The following is a 12,272-nucleotide window of genomic DNA, read 5'->3' on the forward strand; positions in this document are numbered from 1 at the left end:
ATTTCATTTGAAACAGCGCAAGTAACAAAACAGAAGTAACACACACTACTGGCCATTAAAATTGCTACACCAAGAAGAAATGCAGATGATAAACAGGTATTCATTGGACAAATATATTATACTAGAACTGTCATGTGATTACATTTTCACGCAGTTTCGGTGCATAGATGCTGAGAAATCAGTACCCAGAACAACCACCTCTGGCCATAATAACGGCCTTGATACGCTTGGGCATTGAGTCAATCAGAGCTTGGATGGCGTGTACAGTTACAGCTGCCCATGCAGCTTCAACTCGATACCACAGTTCATAAAGAGTAGTGACTGGCGTATTGTGACGAGCCAGTTGCTCGGCCACCATTGACCAGACGTTTTCAATTGGTGAGAGATCTGGAGAACATAATGGCCAGGGTAGCAGTCGAACATTTTCTGTATCCAGAAAGGCCCGTACAGGACCTGCAACATGCGTACGTGCATGATCCTGCTGAAATGTAGGGTTTCGCAGGGATCGAATGAAGGGTAGAGACACGGGTCGTAACACATATGAAATGTAACATCCACTGTTCAAAGTGCAGTCAATGCGAACAAGAGGTGATCGAGACGTGTAACCAACGGCACCCCATACCATCATGCCGGGTGATACGCCAGTATGGCGATGACGAATACACACTTCCAATGTGCGTTCACCTCGATGTCGTCAAACACGCATGCGACCATCATCATGATGTAAACAGAACCTGGATTCATCCGAAAAAATGACGTTTTGCCATTCGTGCACCCAGGTTCGTCGTTGAGGACACCATCGCAGGCGCTCCTGTCTGTGATGCAGCGTCAAGGGTAACCCCAGCCATGGTCTCCGAGCTGATAGTCCATGCTGCTGCAAACGTCGTCGAACTGTTCGTTCACATGGTTGTTGTTTTGCAAACGTCCCCATCTGTTGACTCAGGGATCGAGACGTGGTTGCGCGATCCGTTACAGCAATGCGGATAAGATGCCTGTCATCTCGACTGCTAGTGATACGAGGCCGTTAGGATCCAGCACGGCGATCCGTACTACCTTCCTGAACCCACCGATTCCATAGTCTGCTAACAGTCATTGGATCTCGACCAAGGCGAGCAGCAATGTCGCGATGCGATGAACCGCAATCGCGATAGGCCTTCAATCCGACCTTTATCAAAGTCGGAAACGTGATGGTACGCATTTCTGCTCCTTACACGAGGCATCACAACAACGTTTCATGAGGCAACGCCGGTCAACTGCTGTTTGTGTATGAGAAATCGGTTGGAAAGTTTCCTCATGTCAGCACGTTGTAGGTGTCGTCACCGGCGCCAACCTTGTATGAATGCTCTGAAAAGCTAATCGTTTGCATATCACAGCATCTTCTTCGTGTCGGTTAAATTTCGCGTCTGTAACACGTCATCTTCGTGGTGTAGCAATTTTAATGGCCAGTAGTGTAAAATAGATGGTATGCATCTTTGTACCAGACATAGTGTTTATACATAATCAAAACAAGAAATAGTGAAGGACACAAGAAAAACACAAGGAAGCCACATAGTCTAAACAATATTTTTAGCAAAGAAGGCAAGAAATGTTTATAAAACTGATTAGTTTACTGGCATGAATCTGCCCCAAAATGTTTGTACGTTAACAAAATACATAATTAATTAAAAGATGACCAATTGAAAAATCGCAATAATAAAAGAGATTGGCAATTGTGAATAAAACTGGTTTACTGGTATCACTTCGTCCAAAGCTGACTACGTGTTTAGAAAGACCATAAAAAAAAACTGAAACATGAAATATTTACCTAATTAACTTCATTATTGCCAACCTTCTGCCTAAGGAATGTCTGTATTAAATGAGCATGAGTGCGATTAAAAGAATAATAGAAGCGGAAAAAAAGTTTTTGCGATCTTAATGCCCAATAAGTATTTGTATGTGTTACACAATCATGAACTACTTAGGGCAAGAGACTAACTTGAATTAAAGAAATTTTTGGCATCATTCTGCCCAATGAACGTCTTTGTGTGCCCGATATGGTGACTAATGACCAAACTTAAAAATATTACACAACATGAATTAGGGACATAAAAAAATCTGTTCATTGTGTGCACAGTACGTGCGCCATCCACCATGCACAATGACACCCAACTCGGATGTGGATTTAACAGTCCTATATGCACGAAAATTTTCACAGTGTTTCACTGGTGCACTGAGTATATTTCAAAACAACAGGGGCACACACACACACTGGTCGGTTTACATTGAGGAGGGGCGAACGTTCGCACGGTTTGACGGAGTTGACGGCTCGATCTTCTCTCAGGACAGCGTCAGTGATGTAGACTTCTCAGCTCGGGTCTCAAGTGACAACCCAAGTGCTGGATACTACTCGACGTTGGCGTTTGCTCAGGCTGTCTGGATCCAAGTCGTCTGTTCACTGAACCTAGACCATCGTAACCTGCTGTCCCCCCCTCGCCTTAGGAGTGGAAGCTATGGTCCCCTCAGGTACGTTTGTAAGTAGGCTGTTTAGGTTTTTATGTTGGTAACGCCACGTAGCGCTCTGTATGAAAATCGCTGACTGTGCTGTGTGCAGTCTGTGGCTGGTTGGCATTGTTGGAATGTTCGCTATTTTAGTGTTGGGCAGTTGGATGTAAGCAGCGCGTAGCGTTGCGCAGTTGGAGGTGATCCGCCAGCAGTGGTGGATGTGGGGAGAGAGATGGCACAATTCTGAGAGCGGACGATCTGGACGTGTGTCCATCAGAAAGAGTAAATTTGTAATATTCGATATCATGAACTGACATATGTATGATGACTTTTGAACATTATTAAGGTAAATACGTTGTTTGTTCTCTATCAAAATCTTTCATTTGCTAACTATGCCTATCAGTAGTTAGTACCTTCAGTAGTTAGAATCTTTTATTCAGCTGGCAGTAGTGGCGCTCGCTGTGCTTAAGTACTTCGAGTAACGAAGATTTTTGCGAGGTAAGTGATTCATGAAAGGTATAGGTTATTGTTAGTCAGGGCCATTCTTTTGTAGAAATCATTGAAAGTCAGATTGCGTTGCGCTAAAAATATTGTGTGTCAGTTTAGTCTTGATCAGAATAAGTAGAGAGAGAAATGTCTGAGTACGTTCAGTTCTGCTCAACTGTTTGAAAATCAATTAACGTAAGAGATTTAACAGCACAGTAATTCATAAATTTTTCTAAGGGGACGTTTCACGTTCTCTGTCCAGAGCAGTTGAGCAGATTTTAATGCGGTGGCGTCTCGGAACGGCACCATCTACGCTCAACCACATAGCACTTCTTCTAGTAATACTGAACTGCTGCCGGCTTGGTTGACGCAGATCAAAATGGTTCAAATGATCCTGAGCACTATGGGACTCAACTTCTGAGGTCATTAGTCCCCTAGAACTTAGAACTAGTTAAACCTAACTAACCTAAGGACATCACACACATCCATGCCCGATGCAGGATTCGAACCAGCGACCGTAGCGGTCGTGCGGTTCCAGACTGCAGCGCCTAGAACCGCACGGCCACCGGATGAGGTTGACCCTTTAATTATAATGGGCGCCGCGTCCAGTGGATGAGGGACGACTTCGCGTGGACCGAATGTCAGTAGGGGGCGTGGCTCCAGCCAAGGACACGCAGCTCCGTCGACTGACAGTTCGTGTCTGACGTCACGGCACCTGTGATGCTCCTCGCTTAGCGGTAGTTTGTGTACGTTAGGCCAGATATCGCGTGACGTCAGCGCGGCTACTGTTGTCACTCCATGGCGGAACCAGCCCATGGACGACAAACGGGTGGTTCTCTCGGCTTAGGTATGCTGGATGCTGGTTTCCGTTGCTGCTTCCGCTGGGCCTGTCGCCGACCCTGGACTGCCATGTTGCAAACCTCGTCCACGGAATCAGTGTGCTTTCCAGCGCCGAACATTTGGTGGACTCTAACAAATAACTATTTCGTACAAATACACAGAGGCACAACTAAACGTTCCCAAACATTGTGAATGGGACGAGAAAGAAAGTATGCTGCGTTACGTGGCCACAGTACTCATTAGTCAAAAACGTTAAGGAAAATGTCATATTTTACCTTAAACTGCGAAAACAGTAGCACAGTCGTACATCCATTTGGGATAATACGGTGATCGGTGACATGAAGGTAAGTACCGACGTCTAAACACATGGTAAGATGTTTACAGCACAAGAATTTAAGATAGATGACAAGCTACGTAATGGTGTGCCACAGTAGCACTATCTACTGCTTCAGATTATAAGGAAAAATCGCCGTATATGACTACAGAATTAATTGCAGCCGGCCAGTGTGGCCGAGCGGTTCTAGGCCCTTCAGTCTGGAACCGCGCGACCGCTATGGTCGCAGGTTCGAATCCTGCCTTGGGCATGGATGTGTGTGATGTACTTAGGTTAGTTGGGTTTAAGTAGTTCTAAGTTCTAGGGGACTGATGACCTTAGATGTTAAGTCCCATAGTGCTCAGAGCCATTTGAACCAATTAATTGCATGTCATCCTTTACCTTAAAATGTAGGAAAAATTGCAAAATGCTCTTCACATTTGGGACAGAAAAAGTTTTGTCAAACATAAAAAGATAAAATAAATAATAAAACACGATAATCCCCTTTCGGAACAGCAAAAGAATTTAAGAAAATAACTGCAAATTACATTAGGGTGTGCTGTATAGACACAATTCACAAAAAAAATTGGTTCAAATGGCTCTGAGCACTATGGGACTTAACTTCTGAGGTCATCAGTCCCCTGGAACTTAGAACTACGTAAACCTAACTAACCTAAGGACATCACACACATCCATGCCCAAGGCAGGATTCGAACCAGCGACCGTAGCGGTCGTGCGGTTCCAGACTGTAGCGCCTAGAAACGCTCGGCCACCCCGGCCGGCCACAATTCACAGTTTCAGAATATAAAGCGCAAGATAAAATTAATGATGTTTGCTGTTCTATATCATAATGAGAATGTGGCCTGGCAGAGGGAAAGGAAGTGGATGCTCACTGCTGTTATGTTCTTTCCACCAACACAAAAAGAGCTACTGTTAAATTCAGTTTTATCGCTATCCGTTTACCTCAGTAGTATTCCTGGATTAGTATTCGATTAGGTCTGCTGTGTCTACATATGCGATTAGTGGGTTAGTAATCAGATACTCCCAACTATTTTTGTGTGTCAATCCTTTTGTCCAGTCATGCGGACTGGTAACTGCCCACACCGGTTAGTGGCTAGTGGCTCATCTCTCCTTCAACATCAAACCAAAAGAAATCAAAACATAGATATTAACTCACAGAGTATAAACAAGACATAGATCTGGCGAGACAGTTTGTACGCATCGTTTACTTCAATTCTGTCCCTTACAAAACACGTACCTGCTCTTATACTTTACCTTCATACGTTCATTTACAATGTTAATTACTTTACCGTAGTTAAGAAGGGTCATCTTATTTTCACTTGTATGAATTTGCGCTCTTTGGTGCAAGCATCGCCAGACGTCATCTGCGTGGAAAAATTCATCGTTATTGCATACATTTTCTGTTTTTTATGCAACATATGTCGTTCGTACTATGAGCTGCCCCCCCCCCCCCCCCCCCCATGAACCATGGACCTTGCCGTTGGTGGGGAGGCTTGCGTGCCTCAGCGATACAGATAGCCGTACCGTAGGTGCAACCACAACGGAGGGGTATCTGTTGAGAGGCCAGACAAACGTGTGGTTCCTGAAGAGGGGCAGCAGCCTTTTCAGTAGTTGCAAGGGCAACAGTCTGGATGATTGACTGATCTGGCCTTGTAACAATAACCAAAACGGCCTTGCTGTGCTAGTACTGCGAACGGCTGAAAGCAAGGGGAAACTACAGCCGTAATTTTTCCCGAGGGAATGCAGCTTTACTGTATGATTACATGATGATGGCGTCCTCTTGGGTAAAATATTCCGGAGGTAAAATAGTCCCCCATTCGGATCTCCGGGCGGGGACTACCCAAGAGTATGTCGTTATCAGGAGAAAGAAAACTGGCGTTCTACGGATCGGAGCGTGGAATGTCAGATCCCTTAATCGGGCAGGTAGGTTAGAAAATTTAAAAAGGGAAATGGATAGGTTGAAGTTAGATATAGTGGGAATTAGTGAAGTTCGGTGGCAGGAGGAACAAGACTTCTGGTCAGGTGACTACGGGGTTATAAACACAAAATCAAATACGGGTAATGCAGGAGTAGGTTTAATAATGAATAGGAAAATAGGAATGCAGGTAAGCTACTACAAACAGCATAGTGAACGCATTATTGTGGCCAAGATAGATACGAAGCCCACACCTACTACAGTAGTACAAGTTTATATGCCAACTAGCTCTGCAGATGACGAAGAAATTGAAGAAATGTATGATGAAATAAAAGAAATTATTCAGATTGTGAAGGGAGACGAAAATTTAATAGTCATGGGTGACTGGAATTCGAGTGTAGGAAAAGGGAGAGAAGGAAACATAGTAGGTGAATATGGATTGGGGGACAGAAATGAAAGAGGAAGCCGCCTGGTAGAATTTTGCACAGAGCACAACATAATCATAACTAACACTTGGTTTAAGAATCATGAAAGAAGGTTGTATACATGGAAGAACCCTGGAGATACTAAAAGGTATCAGATAGATTATATAATGGTAAGACAGAGATTTAGGAACCAGGTTTTAAATTGTAAGACATTTCCAGGGGCAGATGTGGACTCTGACCACAATCTATTGGTTATGACCTGTTGATTAAAACTGAAGAAACTGCAAAAAGGTGAGAATGTAAGGAGATGGGACCTGGATAAACTAAAAGAACCAGAGGTTGTACAGAGATTCAGGGAGAGCATAAGGGAGCAATTGACAGGAATGGGGGAAATAAATACAGTAGAAGAAGAATGGGTAGCTTTGAGGGATGAAGTAGTGAAGGCAGCAGTGGATCAAGTAGGTAAAAAGACGAGGGCTAGTAGAAATCCTTGGGTAACAGAAGAAATATTGAATTTAATTGATGAAAGGAGAAAATATAAAAATGCAGTAAGTGAAACAGGCAAAAAGGAATACAAACGTCTCAAAAATGAGATCGACAGGAAGTGCAAAATGGCTAAGCAGGGATGGCTAGAGGACAAATGTAAGGATGTAGAGGCCTATCTCACTAGGGGTAAGATAGATACCGCCTACAGGAAAATTAAAGAGACCTTTGGAGATAAGAGAACGACTTGTATGAATATCAAGAGCTCAGATGGAAACCCAGTTCTTAGCAAAGAAGGGAAAGCAGAAAGGTGGAAGGAGTATATAGAGGGTCTATACAAGGGCGAGGTACTTGAGGACAATATTATGGAAATGGAAGAGGATGTAGATGAAGATGAAATGGGAGATATGATACTGCGTGAAGAGTTTGACAGAGCACTGAAAGACCTGAGTCGAAACAAGGCCCCCGGAGTAGACAATATTCCATTGGAACTACTGACGGCCGTGGGAGAGCCAGTCCTGACAAAACTCTACCATCTGGTGACCAAGATGTATGAAACAGGCGAAATACCCACAGACTTCAAGAAGAATATAATAATTCCAATCCCAAAGAAAGCAGGTGTTGACAGATGTGAAAATTACCGAACTATCAGCTTAATAAGCCACAGCTGCAAAATACTAACACGAATTCTTTACAGACGAATGGAAAAACTAGTAGAAGCCAACCTCGGGGAAGATCAGTTTGGATTCCGTAGAAACACTGGAACACGTGAGGCAATACTGACCTTACGACTTATCTTAGAAGCTAGATTAAGGAAAGGCAAACCTACGTTTCTAGCATTTGTAGACTTAGAGAAAGCTTTTGACAATGTTGACTGGAATACTCTCTTTCAAATTCTAAAGGTGGCAGGGGTAAAATACAGGGAGCGAAAGGCTATCTACAATTTGTACAGAAACCAGATGGCAGTTATAAGAGTCGAGGGCCATGAAAGGGAAGCAGTGGTTGGGAAGGGAGTAAGACAGGGTTGTAGCCTCTCCCCGATGTTGTTCAATCTGTATATTGAGCAAGCAGTAAAGGAAACAAAAGAAAAAATCGGAGTAGGTATTAAAATTCATGGAGAAGAAATAAAAACTTTGAGGTTCGCCGATGACATTGTAATTCTGTCAGAACAGCAAAGGACTTGGAAGAGCAGTTGAATGGAATGGACAGTGTCTTGAAAGGAGGATATAAGATGAACATCAACAAAAGCAAAACAAGGATAATGGAATGTAGTCTAATTAAGTCGGGTGATGCTGAGGGAATTAGATTAGGAAATGAGACACTTAAAGTAGTAAAGGAGTTTTGCTATTTGGGGAGCAAAATAACTGATGATGGTCGAAGTAGAGAGGATATAAAATGTAGACTGGCAATGGCAAGGAAAGCGTTTCTGAAGAAGAGAAATTTGTTAACATCCAGTATTGATTTAAGTGTCAGGAAGTCATTTCTGAAAGTATTCGTATGGAGTGTAGCCATGTATGGAAGTGAAACATGGACGATAAATAGTTTGGACAAGAAGAGAATAGAAGCTTTCGAAATGTGGTGCTACAGAAGAATGCTGAAGATTAGATGGGTAGATCACATAACTAATGAGGAAGTATTGAATAGGATTGGGGAGAAGGGAAGTTTGTGGCACAACTTGACCAGAAATAGGGATCGGTTGGTAGGACATGTTCTGAGGCATCAAGGGATCACCAATTTAGTATTGGAGGGGAGCGTGGAGGGTAAAAATCGTAGAGGGAGACCAAGAGATGAATACACTAAGCAGATTCAGAAGGATGTAGGTTGCAGTAGGTACTGGGAGATGAAAAAGCTTGCGGAGGATAGAGTAGCATGGAGAGCTGCATCAAACCAGTCTCAGGACTGAAGACCACAACAACAACAACTATGAGCTGTGGATCCTTGGCAGAAAACCATCATTATTTCAGAAACATTAATGTTTTGAAGATGGCTGTGATCACCAACAGTAATTAATTACAATGTCACGTATTTCCAGCCAACCGGTTGCAAATAGAATTTAAAATTCTTTAACTAGCTTTCAGCGCCAACTAGGGGCGCCTTCATCAGAATAAACTGTTACCTTACCTAACAATATCACAGGAAGGTACATTAATAGCAGGTAGGCATTAGAACAAACAATTAATTTATTACAAATTAAATTGCATAAAAATACTTACATGTGGTTAAAAGGAAATTCGAGCGACATCGCTCTAGTCAAAGCATTAAAATCACAATTAAAACATTTTCCACCTGAATACATAACAAGTATAGTCAAAAATTTAAAACAATATATAAATATGTCACTAAGTGCGCTACAATGGTACAGGACACGAGTAACAGCGACTGCGCGAACGGGCCGTAGCAAATGACGACGTGAACATGATACAGCTCGCGCCATCTAGTAGCAGAATTTACAAAGGTTTAACAACATCTATACGAACTTAATATTATAGTGATTGACAAATTAACGGGATATAAATAATAAAAGCAAGGGAGAGGAAAACAGTATTTTAGGGCCTAACAGACATCTTTTAAGTAACGGCTTTAAGCCATTGAAAAAATATTTATTACGCGACTGCAGTTGTTCATTTAACATGAAGCCATCATTCAGATAAGATGTTTGAAGATCTGTAAGTCTTCCAAAATGTTTAGTCTAAAACTTTTTTTTTTCACAGTGCAAAATTCCGATGTCATGAATTTCCATAGATTTATGACCTGTGATCAACTGGTGGTCGACAAAGGTTGAGCTATGAATGTTAGAACCATTTTTCCCTAAAAGACGCTCATTGTATCTAGCAGAGAAAGCACGACCTGTCTGGCCTATGTAATAGGCCTTACATGTGCCACAACTGATTCTATAGATTCCTGAGTTCTGGACGGGAGACCGTTCTGATTTTAAATTATGTATAAGGTTTCTATGCCACCTGTTGTTAGTAGAAAAGGCTACGTTGCAGTTAATTTGTTCCTGAGTAATCGCTGAATCCGGTAAGATACTGGCACTATATACGGAATGAAAAAATATTTTTTCTTTTCGTAAACTTCATTATTACCTCTTTTCCAGCACGAACGCGGCGAAACTCCCCTTTATAAGAGGACGCGACACTCGCGTCTGACAGTGTTCTAGCAGTAGTGAACACCGGAAGATCCCAGTAGAGGGGTCAAAACATCGATCATTTTAGAGGGAATATGACGCGTCCTAATAACCCAGAAGATTTTAACTTTAGTTAAAACATCAAATCTCCGACATCGCTGCGGCCGGGAAAAGATCCTGCAAGAACGGGACCAACGACGACAGAAGAGAATCGTTCATCGTGACAGAAGTGCAATCCTTCCGCAAATTGCTGCAGATTTCAATGCTGCGCCATCACGAAGTGTCAGCGTGCAAACCGTTCAACGAAACATCGTCGATATGAGTTTCCGGACTTGAAGGCCCACTCATACCCCTTGATGACTGCTTTACGCCTCGCCTGGGCCCATCAACACCGACATTGGACTGTTGATGACTGGAAACATGTTGCCTGATCGGACGAGTCTCGTTTCAAATTGTATCGAGCGGATGGACATGTACGCGTATGGAGACAAGCTCATGAATCCATCGATTCTGCATGTCAGCAGCGGACTGTCCAAGCTGGTGCAGACTTTGTAATGGTTTGGTGCGTGTGCAGTTGGACTGATATGGTCGCTGATACGTCTAGATATGACCCTGACAGGTGACACGTACGTATGCATCCTGTCTGATCACCTGCATCATGTCCATTGTGCATTCAGACAGATTTGAGCAATTCCAGCAGGACAATGCGACACCCCACACGTCCAGAATTGCTACAGAGTGGTTTCAGGAACACGCGTCTGAGTTTAAACACTTCTACTGGCCACCAGACGCGCCATATATGAACATTATTGAGCATATCTGGGATGCCTTGCAATGTGCTGTTCAGAAGAGATCCACTCGTACTCTTACGGATTTATGGACAGCCGTGCAGGATTCATGGTGTCAGTTCGCTCCAGCACTACTTCAGACATTGGTCCAGTCCATGCCACGTCGTTTTGCGACACTTCTGCGTGCTGGTGGGAGTGCCAGACGATATTAGGATGGTGTACCAGTTTCTTTGGCTCTTCAGTGTAGTTCCTGGTGCTTTACAGAATACACCCCTGTACGTTTTTAATTCTGAGAGCGGATGAGTCACCCTCTCACTCATCTTCAAATTCAAAGGTACTCTCACTTTTGTGAGTGACAGGAAGTTACCAACAAGAGCAGGCACTGATGGAAGGGTGTACATTGTTAATGCATGTGGGATCTTTACGATGGCTCTCCTTCGAATAGTATTTCCTGGAAATGGGAAAAAGCAAGCACTTAGGTTGTTTAACAGTAAGTCTTGAAGTGGACATTTGGGGTTTGGAAGCCACGTGCGGATGTTAGGGAGAGGAACATCTCAAAACACTTATAACACCGTCAGTGGCGTTGTAGCGAGAAGGAAGTACTTCTCTGGGAGGTGTCACTAAGCTGGTGTCTTGCTGCTTGAGTAAGTCTCTCGTTGCACAGTAGGAGAGCTCAGTCGCCAGGTTCCTTGTAGGTGGTGATCCTGCTGAAGTGGAGTGTTTAGGGATGCCAGTTGTTAATTGTCAACAACGTTTGAACTATACTTGTTTTAATACAGAAATTGCTTTGTCACACACGTCACAGTATCAGAATTTGCGATATGGCGGCTCTGGACTATGCCGTTATTCGACCCTTTACACATATTAACACAGTTTTCTGACTGTACATAATGATAGACACTGCCCACGACACGTGGCGTTCTGATAACTAATAACTTCACCTTCTAGCTTGTTTAACAGCTGAGATATGCACTCGCGACCGTTCTTTTAGAGCCGCCCCGGTTAATCGCCGTGTGTTTTGAGAGGCTCCTCGCGATTAACTCGCCCTGTCTTCCCGAAGGACCAGAGAGACCCCCCCCTTTCTCCCTCAGCCAATAAGGACACTTCTATTGTTATACAAACTTTCAGCCAATGGGCGTTCCGATAGCTGTTGATAGGCGCAGCATGCACAACATTGCCTCGTATGATTTCATCACTAATACTCCTTGCTGACGCTTAATTGTCAAATGTACATGCAGCCTTGCTGCTACTGAGCATTCCCGATCCCATAAATATGCATAATACTTGGCTTAAACACGTGAAGCCGGCCGGTGTGGCCGTGCGGTTCTAGGCGCTTCAGTCTGGAACCGCGTGACCGCTACGGTCGCAGGTTCGAATCCTGCCTCGGACATGG

The sequence above is a fragment of the Schistocerca serialis genome, chromosome 7 (assembly GCF_023864345.2).
Source record: "Schistocerca serialis cubense isolate TAMUIC-IGC-003099 chromosome 7, iqSchSeri2.2, whole genome shotgun sequence".
NCBI lineage: Eukaryota > Metazoa > Arthropoda > Insecta > Orthoptera > Acrididae > Schistocerca > Schistocerca serialis.